The sequence below is a fragment of the Lepisosteus platostomus genome, chromosome 14 (genome assembly GCF_059453375.1).
Source record: "Lepisosteus platostomus isolate fLepPlt1 chromosome 14, fLepPlt1.hap1, whole genome shotgun sequence".
Taxonomy (NCBI): Eukaryota; Metazoa; Chordata; class Actinopteri; order Semionotiformes; family Lepisosteidae; genus Lepisosteus; species Lepisosteus platostomus.
In genome coordinates, this window is record NC_142624.1 from 8,129,235 (window position 1) to 8,142,438 (window position 13,204).

A 13,204-nucleotide genomic window follows, 5' to 3' on the forward strand; every position below is an offset into this window, starting at 1 on the left:
ACATCTTTTTTAAGGACAAGCTTGATATGTGAAAGTGAATGAGTCAGGTTCCCAGGAATCATTCCTAACCTGTGGTGGTATCTTCTACATTTCTGAATCAAAATGCATTAAGGGTTTTAGTTGTAGAAATAAGGGAATCTCAGCTCTTGTTGCTTATTGTAAATTTATTGCAAGTGCTGCACGAGAGCTGCGTCCAGCTCGTCTTGAGTTTCCATGGTGCACTGTCACTGTCTGAGTGTCTTTTTGTTTGTTCACTGTCTGTGTGGGTGGAGGGGCGTGCCTGGGGGCAGGGTGTGATCCTTTCAGGGCAGGTGGACCATCTGTCCACTCGTCTGGCCTTCATCTGACTGTTCAAGGCAACTTATGTCTGAATGAAGCTGAAATTCAGTCTCTCTCAAAAAAATTAAAGGGGTTAAATGAAAAGGTAGGACATAAAATTGGACAGGAATTTGACAGAGAGGGTAAAATTCAGACTCTTGAGCAAAATTGAGAAATGCGAGCAGGCAGTGGTTTTGATTGAACAGCAAAAACGTGAGTCAGGAAAGAAAAAGGCACAACTAGAGAACAGTATAGATGAATTACAGTTATAGTTGCAAAAGCTTACCTATACCAAAAAAAGTAAGTGCAGACAGGTGCGAATTATGAAAGGAAGTACAATTTGGATGCAGGTTTAGTGTGTTGGATGAGGGAGCTGAATGAGCAGGTGCCGTTCTCGGTGGTAGAATATGAAGTTTTGGAAATAGAATAGTGGGTCAGAATAATAACACATACAGGTTGAAAAAGCAAAATATAGCACAGTCTTATATGGATTTAGTACTTTACATGGGCGTTAGTGCACGGATGGCTTCTCAAGTAGTCAGGACAGTTTGGGTAGATTGGTAGGTATCCAGCTAGACAGATTTCCAGGGCAGTGTTTTGGTACGTACAGTATATTGTGTTAGAAGCGAGACACATTTCTTTGCAGCATCTAATGGATAATTTACCCTTGCCATTGATGAGACCATTAAATACGGTCATAAATGTGAAACTGCAAGAATCTCTTTCCAGAACTGATTTCTTGTCTGAAATTGTAGATGGGATTGATGCCCTCAGTGAGGTAGACAAGACTAGGATCAGAGTTATCAATGTCCTGTGGGTTGCATTTTACTGATAGACTGGCACATCCGGTCATTGTTACTGTTTCAGACATGAATGATTTTCGTTGGAGAAAAGGGGAGCAGTGTTAGTCTAGATTACATGCGCAGAACAGTTTGAGAGAGTGGTACAGTGAGATTGATTAGACCAGTTAGCCATCCACGAAAGAGGGTGGGTGAGGAGTGTTTAATTTGTACGGCTTAGATCTGTGTTGTTGAGCCAGAGAAAATCTGATGGTCTCCCTGGTTCCCTTTAATTGAAACCGGATCAATGCAATATTCCACAATGCAGGCGGAGTTTATTTTTGCGTGCCGAATTGCTGGATTTTGTGCTTTATATTCGTAATGAAAACAAACTAATAGAAGCAGTGTTTAGGGATTTGAGTGTATGTCAGTTTATTGTGGGATGCAGAGCACAGGAAATTATCTAAGTGACAGTGCCTTTTTGGAAAGCTCTGGGGAAGAAAGCATGTTTTATAAATGAATGCAAGGTAGAGGGAGCTCGTGTGTTAGCTGACAGAATGGTTGGCTGACAGCTGTAAGTTAGAGGTGAGGTACGCTTGTTTACAGACATAGAGGTAGATTCTGGACCTGTTCTGCAGAAGCTCCCAGAACTGAGGAGCCCAGAGTTTGAGGACATGACTAGGCAGGCTGTGGAGCTGATCCTTGCTAGTTTTGCAAAGGTGTGTTGTAGGATGGCAGCAGATCATTTGGAATATGGCGGGTGTGATGAAGTGCCAGAGGAGCTGTATAGAAAACTGATATCTGCATCACCGTCAAGTGTAAGCTGTAAGAGGGGCTTTGGAACTTTGACAACTTCCTGTTAAGACCAGAACCACAACAAGAGCAGTGAGGGTATGATCATGTTCAAGGTGAACAGGTCTTGGCAGTGGCTTGCAAAAGTAGATTCTCAAACGACGGCAGACGGTTTCTCTCTAGCTAGAGCGTCTGTTAAAGAGCAGAGGGAAGTTTCTGAGGAGGAAATAAAGGTGCAGCTGAGGAACTTAGATGAGGACAGCTATAGTTTAAGTGTTGTCATCAGGCCACAGAAAATACCAGGTACAGTACATCAGGAGAAGACAGAGATTATGTGGCACCGTCAGAACGTATTGTTGAAGAAAAGCCATAGTTTTAAAAGGAGGCTATTACACAGCAGCATGTTAAGGCTGGACTACTTTGCTTTGGAACTGTTAAGAATTTCAATGTTAACAAAACCAGAATATTTGATAGGAGAGAGAGTTAGCCTTTTGATGAGAGAGGCAGGAAGGTGTGGTACAAGGGCTCAGTGTTTAAAGTGAAACAAGGTAGGCAGGACTATATTTTTAAAATAAGATATGATGGATTTAGGAAAATGTGGTGGTTTAATTTGTGGAAAGATTACATGGACAGTTATTTAGAATTGGTTCCTGTTAGAGCAGAAGACTTTGAAGGCAAGAAAATAGAGCACTTTGTGAGCAGTGAAGGTGGGAGTGAGCGCTGGTGGCCAGGCAGGGTAGTGTGGGCAGATAGAACAGGAGGCTCCTTTGCTGTAGATTGCTGTGGACACAGAATGGTTAAACATGGGAACAGGTGAGGCAGGCAGAGGGAAGGGGGAGGCATCTTCCCACCTCTTTGACTAAAGAAAGTGTCAAAGAGAAATGGCTTGAGCAAAATATAGAGCCGAAAAAGTTTGGTGCGGTCTTCTCTGCTTTGAAGGTACACTCCTCTTGGATTAATTTTCACCTCGAACGTTTGCCCACCAGCTAAAACACAGAAGTAAACTGAAAACAAAATGTACAGTATCGATTACAAACATTAAAAAAACATATCTGCTTCATACTGTTATACTGTAGAGTATTAAAACACTCTGTGGTCACTACACTGTGAGTAATGCTGCCCACTAAACCTCTTTTCCACAGTTTCACGAAGGGCAAGGTCACGTAGCTGATTCACAGCTGGATACAATAACAATTCAGATATTTGTCAACATATTTACTAAAACTATCCATCTCAGTATTTATGCATAGTTAAAATATTTATGATGAAGGTGGAAGGCTGTGTACTTTTGTCTAACTGAGCAATCTTACTTTTATAAAACTTACAGACATTTTAATGTTTAATGTTTAACATGCTGTAATACAGTTTAAAACGATTAAGTCCAAGCAGTATACAACTTAAATTCTTATCTCTATTAATATAACTATCAAGTGGTATTAAATAAATAAAACTTTTTTTATAGGTGGCACTTTTTTTAATTTATAAAAAAAAATAAAAACAATTACAATCTAAGCTTTCCACATGTGATCCCATGAGGAAGTACAATTCGCTCCTGGTTTGTTTAACGATGGGATAAAAAATAAATCTAAAGGGTGAGAAAGCAATGCTTAAAGTTGATTAAGGGACTTAGAAGACAAAGATATTGATTTACTGTACCTGTACGTGTCATTGTCAGATTGTGAATCAATAAAGGCATTTAATTAAACACGCGTTTGCGATTTTAATCAAAATGGGGGACACTGTATTATAAAAGTAAATGTAAAGCCCAAAAATAAATACACAGTGATAAATATGGCCGACATTAAAGGTTTTGTGCAAGCCGGCTTGCCAGCGTGGTGATGTCATTGCCTTTCCTGTGAATAGCAGATCTCACTGTAGCTCGACTGGCTGGTTCCCTGTTGGGTGATGCCGGAGGCCCTGGTTTGATCCCCCACCAGTGTAGGGCGTATACCCACGTGAGCCCGAAAGTCCTACAATATTAATAATATCTTCTGTGGCGCATTAACACTGGAAAGTTCTTTTTTATAAGTGTATTCATCAGTTCACAGAGACATTCCTCCAGATCATCACAACATTATCCAATAATACTCTTCTTGTGTCTAATTTTTAGTTTAGCAGGATTTGAACTACAGTATATGAACATTATTATATCATTATCAATTTCTTTAGATACATGATTCCATATTATATTCCCTATTAATCGAATTATAAAAATGTTTTTTTTTTACTTCGATAACTAGTGTTAGTATTTGCAGAAAAGGTTAAAACATTAGAACTTTTTACAAAGTATATGAACTTGATTTAGTCAGAAGGAGCACGTAAAAACATTTCCAAAATAACCACAGTATGTAACCGAATGAAAGACTTTGATGCTTAAACTGTTTAGGACAAAAGTGGAATACTGGTGTGTATTTTTTATTTAAATTACCAATACCAGCCATATACAGTTTACATAATATGTTATGTTCCTAAATCAATATCGTTTATGAGCATGTGAAAGGCATGGTGAATCGGAGATTCTCAAGACTTACTTTGTATGATTGGAAACAAGTACGTGATCGGATCAACGAAATGCTGTGGTGTTACTTTTTGTCAATGAAAAAATAAAGTATTTTCATGTTGCAAGTTAAACTGATGCAGATGGTAACAAAGAAAGTGGATCACAGTCATACTTTGAGCTTATAGCCTGTCCAAGGTCATTCATTATTAATACTATTAGTAATATCTTCCGTAGAGACTTTGATGCATAAAATACTTCTGCATAATTAAAATATGATGAAGGTGGAAGGTTGTGTACTTTTGTCCAACTGAATAATCTTGCTTTTATAAAATATACCAACTTTTTAATGAATGATAATAATAATAATAATTAATAATAATTGCTTACACTTATATAGCGCTTTTCTGGACACTCCACTCAAAGCGCTTTACAGGTAATGGGGACTCCCCTCCACCACCACCAATGTGCAGCATCCACCTGGATGATGCGACGGCAGCCATAGTGCGCCAGAACGCTCACCACACATCAGCTATCAGTGGGGAGGAGAGCAGAGTAATGTAGCCAATTCATAGATGGGGATTATTAGAAGGCCATGATCAGTAAGGGCCAATTGGAAATTTGGCCAGGACACCGGGGTTACACCCCTACTCTTTTCGAGAAGCGCCCTGGGATTTTTAATGACCACAGAGAGTCAGGACCTCGGTTTTACGTCTCATCCGAAGGACGGCGCCTGTTTTACAGTATAGTGTCCCCATCACTATACTGGGGCATTAGGACCCACATGGACCGCAGGGTGAGCGCCCCCCGCTGGCCCCACTAACACCTCTTCCAGCAGCAACCTTAGTTTTTCCCAGGAGGTCTCCCATCCAGGTACTGACCAGGCTCACACCTGCTTAGCTTCAGTGGGTTGCCAGTTGTGAGTTGCAGGGTGATATGACTGCTGGCTAACATGATGATTAACATGCTGTAATACACAGTTTTAAATTAAAAGTCTAAAGAGTATACTACTTAAAATCTTAATTGAATAAAGATTGTCCCTCAGCAGTGACCGAGATTCGAAACTAGGAGTTTTCTGGCGACAGCTCAAATGTTGTACATGACAGGTTAAGCTTTATTAGCTCCACCTGGTAGTTTTACAAGGTGATTCCAGATACTATTATCATAACTGTGGTATGACGTGTTATGACCCGTTGTGTCGCACCACGCCTACTGCATTTTACTGCAGCTTACTCCGTGCATTTTGAATGGCTGCATCTGTACAAGCTCTAACGAGCAAGTGAACTACGTCAATGGCAGTAATGCACTGAGAGAAAGCAGCATGGGACTGGGCAAAATATTATGCACAGACACGCATACAGTTCAGTATATAGCATTTGATTGCTATGTCGGATAAAACGGAATTTCAGATTATCGAAGGTCGGATAATTAAGACTGTACTGTATACACAAGTACTGTATGTGATTAAAAAGTATTTTTGCTTGATTTTGTAATTGATATATTGTACCTTCACTTTTGTTTGCTACAATGTAGAGCTGCAGTGGGAAGGATGTCTAATAAAATATCATCATTTATCTTTTAAAACAGCAGCGTAGGGTTTCACCTCCCTGATCTGTTACACTTCTCTTAGTCTTCTGTTAAACATTTAAAGTACACAAATGACTTAACTGACACTGCATTGGTTAAATAATTGAAACATTTCAGCCTGATCACTTATTTTCTTCCACTTGATTGCCTTAATTTGTTCTGTGTTAGTTGTTTGGGGCAAAGGATTTTTGTTAAATTTTTGACACCTGAAAAACATTGTTGTGCTTCTGTGGTATTATTCCATAAATCATAAACGCTTGTCCACTTTCAGATCTTCGAGTTACAGCTTGGGTGTGTGATGAAATCGTGTCCACAAAGCTTGATAACAGTGTCATCTCCAGTGTGTATTCCAGCCATCCACGCATCCTTGTACTCTCATTTTGGAGTTTGTTGTCTCTGCAGCTGCTAGCAGTCAGCCAGTAGAAGAGTGCAGGTCATCTTCAGCTCCTACTCTGGCAAGGAAATGTGCAAGAAAGGCCTGTGTTCTGAGACTGAAATTCACAGGCTCCGTTTCCTTTTACCATTGCTGCAATATAATTGTAGCCTGGCAAAGAATAACCAGCACAGGACACAAATATATTTGTGGGGTTCTTTATTTTCAGGTAAGTATGGTGTCTGATCTGTTTTGTTAGTTTGGAAAGAATAAACAAAAGAAATGACCTAGAATGATATATGTAGCTACACAAAATATGGTAGTGGCTCTTCCACGCAACGCGTGTAGAAATAGGCCGCTCGCAGGTCACCTCTCAGCTCACTGAGAACATCACAACTCTCTTCAGCAATTTGTTTTTTTTTCCACCTGTAACACACTGCTACTACAGTAGTCCCTACTGCACATGCACATTAATTAACTGGCAGGAACTAAGAGACACCTCTATCTAAGAGGCAGCACCATCTAGTGGATTCAGCCATCACCACTAGGTCACATAATTCATTTTCAGTAAAATCTTCTGTCACCCTGTTGGACAGTTATGATAACCCTGTAAATGAAAAGCAGAAGAACACTTCAGATGTTTTAAAAGTCTTGCTCTGACTAGTCTTTTTAATCTACAGTTCTACACTGGACTTCAATAAACAATATAGCTGCATAGTTGCAAATTCTGCTAAATTATTTAACATTTCTCCATGCGCCCAGATACTGTGTTCCTCTGTGTTTCTTACTTATAAAATATTGGATTATTGAAAGATATGTTACTACTCCATTCCATCTCCAGTAAGAGTGTATTCAGCCTGACATTTTAAAGGATAAATAGATGTTTACTTCTGGAATTTCATGTCTTTTTGTAAACTTCAGTAGGCCATCTTTTTGTTTGGTATTTGTCTCAATGTATTTCTTTGTACTGTATGTTTGGCTCTGTCAGCAGTGTTAATATGTGATAATGAAGACTAATGTTTCATGTTAAAATGTCTCAAAACACTAGGTGTGCATGCATGCATGGGGTGAAACCTGTCCTGTGTGCAGACATGTATGGAATACGGAGGAGCTACGCGGAATTGCATTCACAAAGCCTTCTGGTATTTGAGGGGGTGAACCACAGCATATAACCCAGATACAGCGTATCACCAGATTACCTGTGGGCATTTACAGTAGATGTTCCGTCACTGTTACAGGCTTACGGAACCTTTCCGGGCTCCTATGCTGTATAATACTGTTGGCCTCCTTTCAGAGAAAACTTCACTAGTCCCAAAACCCCCCACTTCTTCTTACGGAGGTGTCCAATCATTTCCTCTTCATAGCCTGCAAAACCACTCTTCGGTTTTCAAAGAAAAATGACAGGAGGGCAGGAATGGGCATGTTCTCCTTAAACTTCTTTTCTCACCAAAATGACTTGTCCTTATCCATCTGGTACACTGGGCGCACTAAACTGGACGCACCCATGCGGTCTTCACTGCATTGGGAAGAAAATACTTCTCTCTATAGACCCTGGAGAATTCATATTAATCCAAGAACGTGACTTAAAAAAGAAGAAATGCTGTATCCACTATATTCATTATCCCTTTCTAACTTCCATACCACTCTCTTTCTGTCTTGTGGATGAAGAGCTTGGACACTTGGACGTAGTCCCCCAAGCCGTTGCTCATGACTGTTAATATCCTGACTTCTTCAGCTCCTGAGGAATGTCAAATTCCACACAGGCCCGATCGGATGAACTGCGTGTGGAATTACATTTCAAGGGAGGCACATCGGTTCATTACGGTAGGTGTCCCATTTATCGGCCTGGACAAGGAAGCTTCAACCAATCCTAAACTGCACTATCACACTGTGAATACATATTTTTGTATTTTTACTGCTATTGTTTTAGTCATAACTATGTGCATTCCAAAAGTTAAATCAATAGATCTGTTCCATCAAATACTGTTTTTCATTACTTTCACCTTTCAACATTAATAAGGTAATTTTGTTTTCAGCCTAAACAGCCAGGTATGTTTTTTAGATGTTTCCTGAAATCTCCTGTTCAGCATTGTGCATGATGTTCAGTAAAATAAGACCTGTCTTACAGATTTGTAGGTATAAGGATGTGTCACATGACACGGGGCACGAGAGTTGGCAGTTGGTAAGCAGCATACCAGTTGACCGCAGCTCCCCGTGCAGCTTCGGTGTTTCACGTGTTTCTATGGGTGGTCATTTTGTGAGTTTTTTGTTACACAAGCGCAATGGAGAGGTTTTTAAATATGAGTAAAAAACATGAAGTGAAGGACACGGAGCCTAGTTCTACAGAGAAATGGAAATGCAAATACAGGAAGTATGACGACAGTTACTTGGTTTTCGGTTTCACGTGCACGATTGTGGACAACGTTCCTAGCCTAGGAGCACCCAGGAGCCTAGTGAAGCAGGAGTACCAAAAAAAAGCAACAGAGCCCTGCGAATTCTGCTTCCTGTCGCAACCTCCTACCTTGGTGAGGCTGGGTTTTCAGCACTTGTGGTCATCAATTCCAAGCACAGATCAGATCAAGAATCAAGGTTGAGAAGGAGATGTGCGTTGCCGTTTCAGAAACACTACCCAGCTTCGATGAATTATGTAAAAAAAACAAGCCCACCCATCCCATTAAGAGGCACCAACAAAAAGACATTGTATTTCCTCCCCCTTTTAAAACATTAATGTTAAATGTGTACTTTTTCTAAAAGTCATTTTATTTGCATTTTACCAAGATGTTGACTTTTTTTTTTTCACATTCGCATAATTTCAATAAAATGTTTTGTCAAGCATTTTTACTATTTTTATTTTGAGCTTTTACGAGTATTTTGGTTTTGAAAATGATTAAAAATAATAAAAATTGGATCACTTTGTTTTTATTGTGACCTATCGTTTCCTTCTCAAATTTATAATCTTTTGTAAAATATCGCACTGCCATAGAACTTATTTTTGAGACAGGGGAGGCCTGTGGAAAATTTGACAGGTGAAGGGAGGCACGGACCCAAAAATTTGGGAACCCCTGTTATAGCTCATTATCTGGGCTGTGTATTATGTAATACGGCTTTTCGTTCATCTTTATCAAGGGAGCCAATAATTATATTGCCTTTATTATTAACCATGTGTAGTATTACAGTGCGGTTTGGCATTAGCTCGTTGTCTGACCGAAAGGCGTTACAGGGGGTGATCAGGTCATCCCAGTCCATCATTGGAGTACTGCTCCCCTCTGTTGTGGACATTTTTACAACTCGCTATCTCAGGAAGGCTGGAAATATCAATAAGGACACCCGTCATCCCGGTTTCTCACTTTTCTCCCCCCTTCCCACTGGTATCCGTTACAGGAGCATAAAGGCACGAACCTCCAGATTCAGAACCAGTTTCTTCCCACAAGCTGTGAGATTGGTGAACTCTACCCCTACCACTGGCTCACACTGAGGTTTCTTATTCTCTTTTTGTATTAAGTTCTATGCTATTGAACTTGTTGCTGCTATTCTGTGTTTATGTTTTGGTGTCTTTGTATCAGATCATACATGCAAATAAGCATTTCATTGCACTTGTGCATATGACAAATTGGTGGTGTTTGTGGACCCTGGCGTCATCCCAGTTAATTCCCGGGGGGGGGTAGAGGCAGCACACCTTAGGGACGGCTTTCTAGCCGGCAAGCAAGATACCTGTGTGGCCTTCCACTTGTCAGGGAAGTGCTGACGTACTCACAGAAGAGGAGAGTGAACCTAGAAGACCATGCTACAAGAGGTGGCCTCCCTACTGGATGCATAGTTCTTGTATTTTATCAGTAGATGTAGCATTTGTACACCAAGTTATTTTTTTTAATCTTGCACACTGCGTTTTTTTTAGGAGCTGGGAATACTACTATTTAGGAAGGCAATGCTATTTTTTTCCATGAATGTCAGTATTGTTGCCATGATGCAATATTTGCACTGGGAATCCAGCCCTGCCGTTGGACTGAATATACTCTGTTGTTTCAGCCTCCCCTCCTCTTCGCCCGGCTCTCCACCGTGGAAGTGGCCAAGTTTCTCTGAGGAACCTCGTTTCTCACAGCTGAGCTTTGAGTTTTTGCTTCATGGTGCGAGATTTTCTTTGACAGTAAGAGTTTTATTTCCCTCTCTCTACACACAATGCTTTTTCTTTGCTTAGGTTAATGTATCGTGCTTTTAGACATGAAAACAAAATTTGTTGGAGTAAGAATTTCCATTGAATGATCACATTTTGGTGCTGTGTGATTAAGATCAGAGTAAATCATATGAGTTGTTTGAATGCATCAAGTTTCTAGTTTTTTAGATGCTGGGCATGTGTAAAATGTGTTTATATTAATATACAGCCATGTATTATTACATATAATCATATACATGTATATTGTATTAAACCTAAGTGAACTATGACCAGTGTCAGTCACTTTTGCCTTGAATAAAACTTAAGGAAATCTGTTCAGGTGTTGGGTAATGACAAGTTTAATGTTTGTCTTCCCTTGGTGAAGACATTGTGATCTTGTAAAAGAAGCATTGTAATTACAAGGTCCTGTTACTGACACCATTGAGATACGCCATTGGCTGAAGAATATATTTACGGATGCAGAGTTCAAAGCATTCACTGGGGCATACACTATACAGAATCTGCTATTCTACACCCTGCTTTTTTAAATGTGTTAAATTGCCAGCTCCTTCAGAGGTGTCATGCGCATTGTACTGTAAATTGCAAGCGAGCCAGCGATCAGTTTCCTGAAGCTGACTGTGAATGATGATTCACAGATTTTAATGTTTTTTAGCTCTTTCCGTTTTCTGTTTCAGTTATTTTTTAAATCTGAAACGAGGCCTTAAAACTCTTAGTTTCGCAGATACCGTTGGAAATGGGACAGTTTCTACTGTGTAGGACACATTACACGGTGTTTCCAAGGATTTTCAGTCTTAGCCTTCATTTCCATAACCGTAGGAAAGTCACGGCACCCTTTACCGTCAGTTGTGTAGTGAGACACTCGGTTATAGTGCTCTTAATAGCCCCTACGACTCTCTGCGGCTCACTACGATAATATCAAACTCAAATCGTAGAGGTGGGCTCTTGGGTCTGCAACAGTCAACAGCCAACAGCACCCTTTACCGTCAGTTGTGTAGTGAGACACTCGGTTATAGTGCTCTTAATAGCCCCTACGACTCTCTGCGGCTCACTACGATAATATCAAACTCAAATCGTAGAGGTGGGCTCTTGGGTCTGCAACAGTCAACAGCCAATGAGTTGAGGAAGAATTTTAACATTTACCTTTTTAAAAGTGTATAAGATAGTGACTAGTTGGCTTTGAAAAATGCCTTTTACCCAGCAACAGTATGAAAGAACAATTGCAAGCATATTATTTGACTTTTTGATATTAATGCTACAACCGCAGAATGTCTAGTTCATTTCACGCCTTTTATTTATATACTTCCTTTTGTCTGTATACAAGGTAAAACTGCTTCATAAGAAGAACGTGGTCAGTTACAAAGAAATGTTTGTAGAGAGAAAAACAACCCCTAATATGGAAACTTAGAGTGAGCTTTCCTGTGTGAATTTGCTGTAGAAAACTCATTTCATTTACCATCTCGGTGGAGTGGTTACTCACAGATCTGTATGAGAGGCTGCTCTCAGATCTGCATTATTATAATCTCCCCATGCACATGAATAAAGGACTCTGCTTGACCACACCGAACCTGAGTGAAGACTTTTCTTCGACAGAATGCTTATCCGTTAGTACAATGCACACACTGCCCACAAACAGTGAAGAACAACGGTGGCTGCGAGGAAAGAAGGAAAGCGAGTGTTTTGGACTGTGCAAATGGAGGAAAGGCTCGTCGAACTTTGAAGCTAGGACAGACGTCTGTTCGATGTTTCGTGTTTGTTGTTTTACTTTCGCGCGGTGCCCCTCTTCTTATTCCGGTGTGCTCCACGTTGATTGGCTCGCGGTACTTTCGCGGCGCAACACGAGATTCGGAACCGTGACGAAAAGTCGTGAATCGTGTGATTAGTCACCCCCTGTGATTCCTAGTCGTATAATTCAACACCCTCTAGGACAGAAAGGGCAGCGAGATTCAGCCACTGCTGTCGTTAAATTTGACACGCTCTCCAACTAGAATTCACGTCGAGCCCTGAAGTGTGACAAAGGCTAAATTTAAATATCCTAGTTTTGTTTTATATCTCTGAAAAGATATACAGAAAATGTTTTGTAATATTTTCTATACTGGAAAAACTGGACAGTAGGACTTGTGGCATGGTGAAATAGAAAGCAAAATAAGAATTAAAAACAAAAGAGCAAAAGGCTATTGCTATAATGCTACAGAAATTGATAAAAATGTTTTCCACGTCTCAGGTTTTTTAGAAGGTTTCATCAGTGTTGGAATCACGGAGAGGTAGCTTGTTCGCAACTAAAATGCAGGACTGTAGAATTTCATATTGTAGGATATGAAAATGGATTCAGTGTAGGGTATTCCTTTAAGCCTGCAAATGTATGTGGTCCCTTTCACTAGACTGGTTCCAGAACGGCTGGATCCTGTTTGCGGTCAACTCCCAAACTAGAATGGTGTATCTCTATTCTCCTGAACCAACACGAGATCTTACAGGTTTTGCTGGTTCTTCAGTATGGCTATGCCCCACACACAGAACACTATATCAGCGCTCTGAGAGTGGGGGGTTGTATCTGTTTTATGTTTGATGGGATTCTGTCAATAAGATAAAGAGGTGAGTAAAGCTACTAAAATTAATGTTAGGGTTTGCCTCAAGAATGGATTCCCATTTTTAGAGAACCACATCCCTTTGGTGTATGTACACTTCAGTTT

The 13,204-nt window shown here is 40.2% G+C and overlaps 1 protein-coding gene across 1 annotated transcript in view; it reads left to right on the plus strand.

The window, feature by feature from the left end:
* Nucleotides 1–10,434: 10,434 nt before the first annotated feature.
* LOC148648843 (uncharacterized) overlaps nt 10,435–13,204 on the plus strand; it is a 43,214-nt gene continuing 40,444 nt past the window's right edge. Inside the window, exon 1 of the mRNA XM_088606860.1 lies at nt 10,435–10,490. The gene's annotated coding sequence lies outside the window, so the exon portion shown is untranslated. The remainder of the gene's footprint in view (nt 10,491–13,204) is intronic.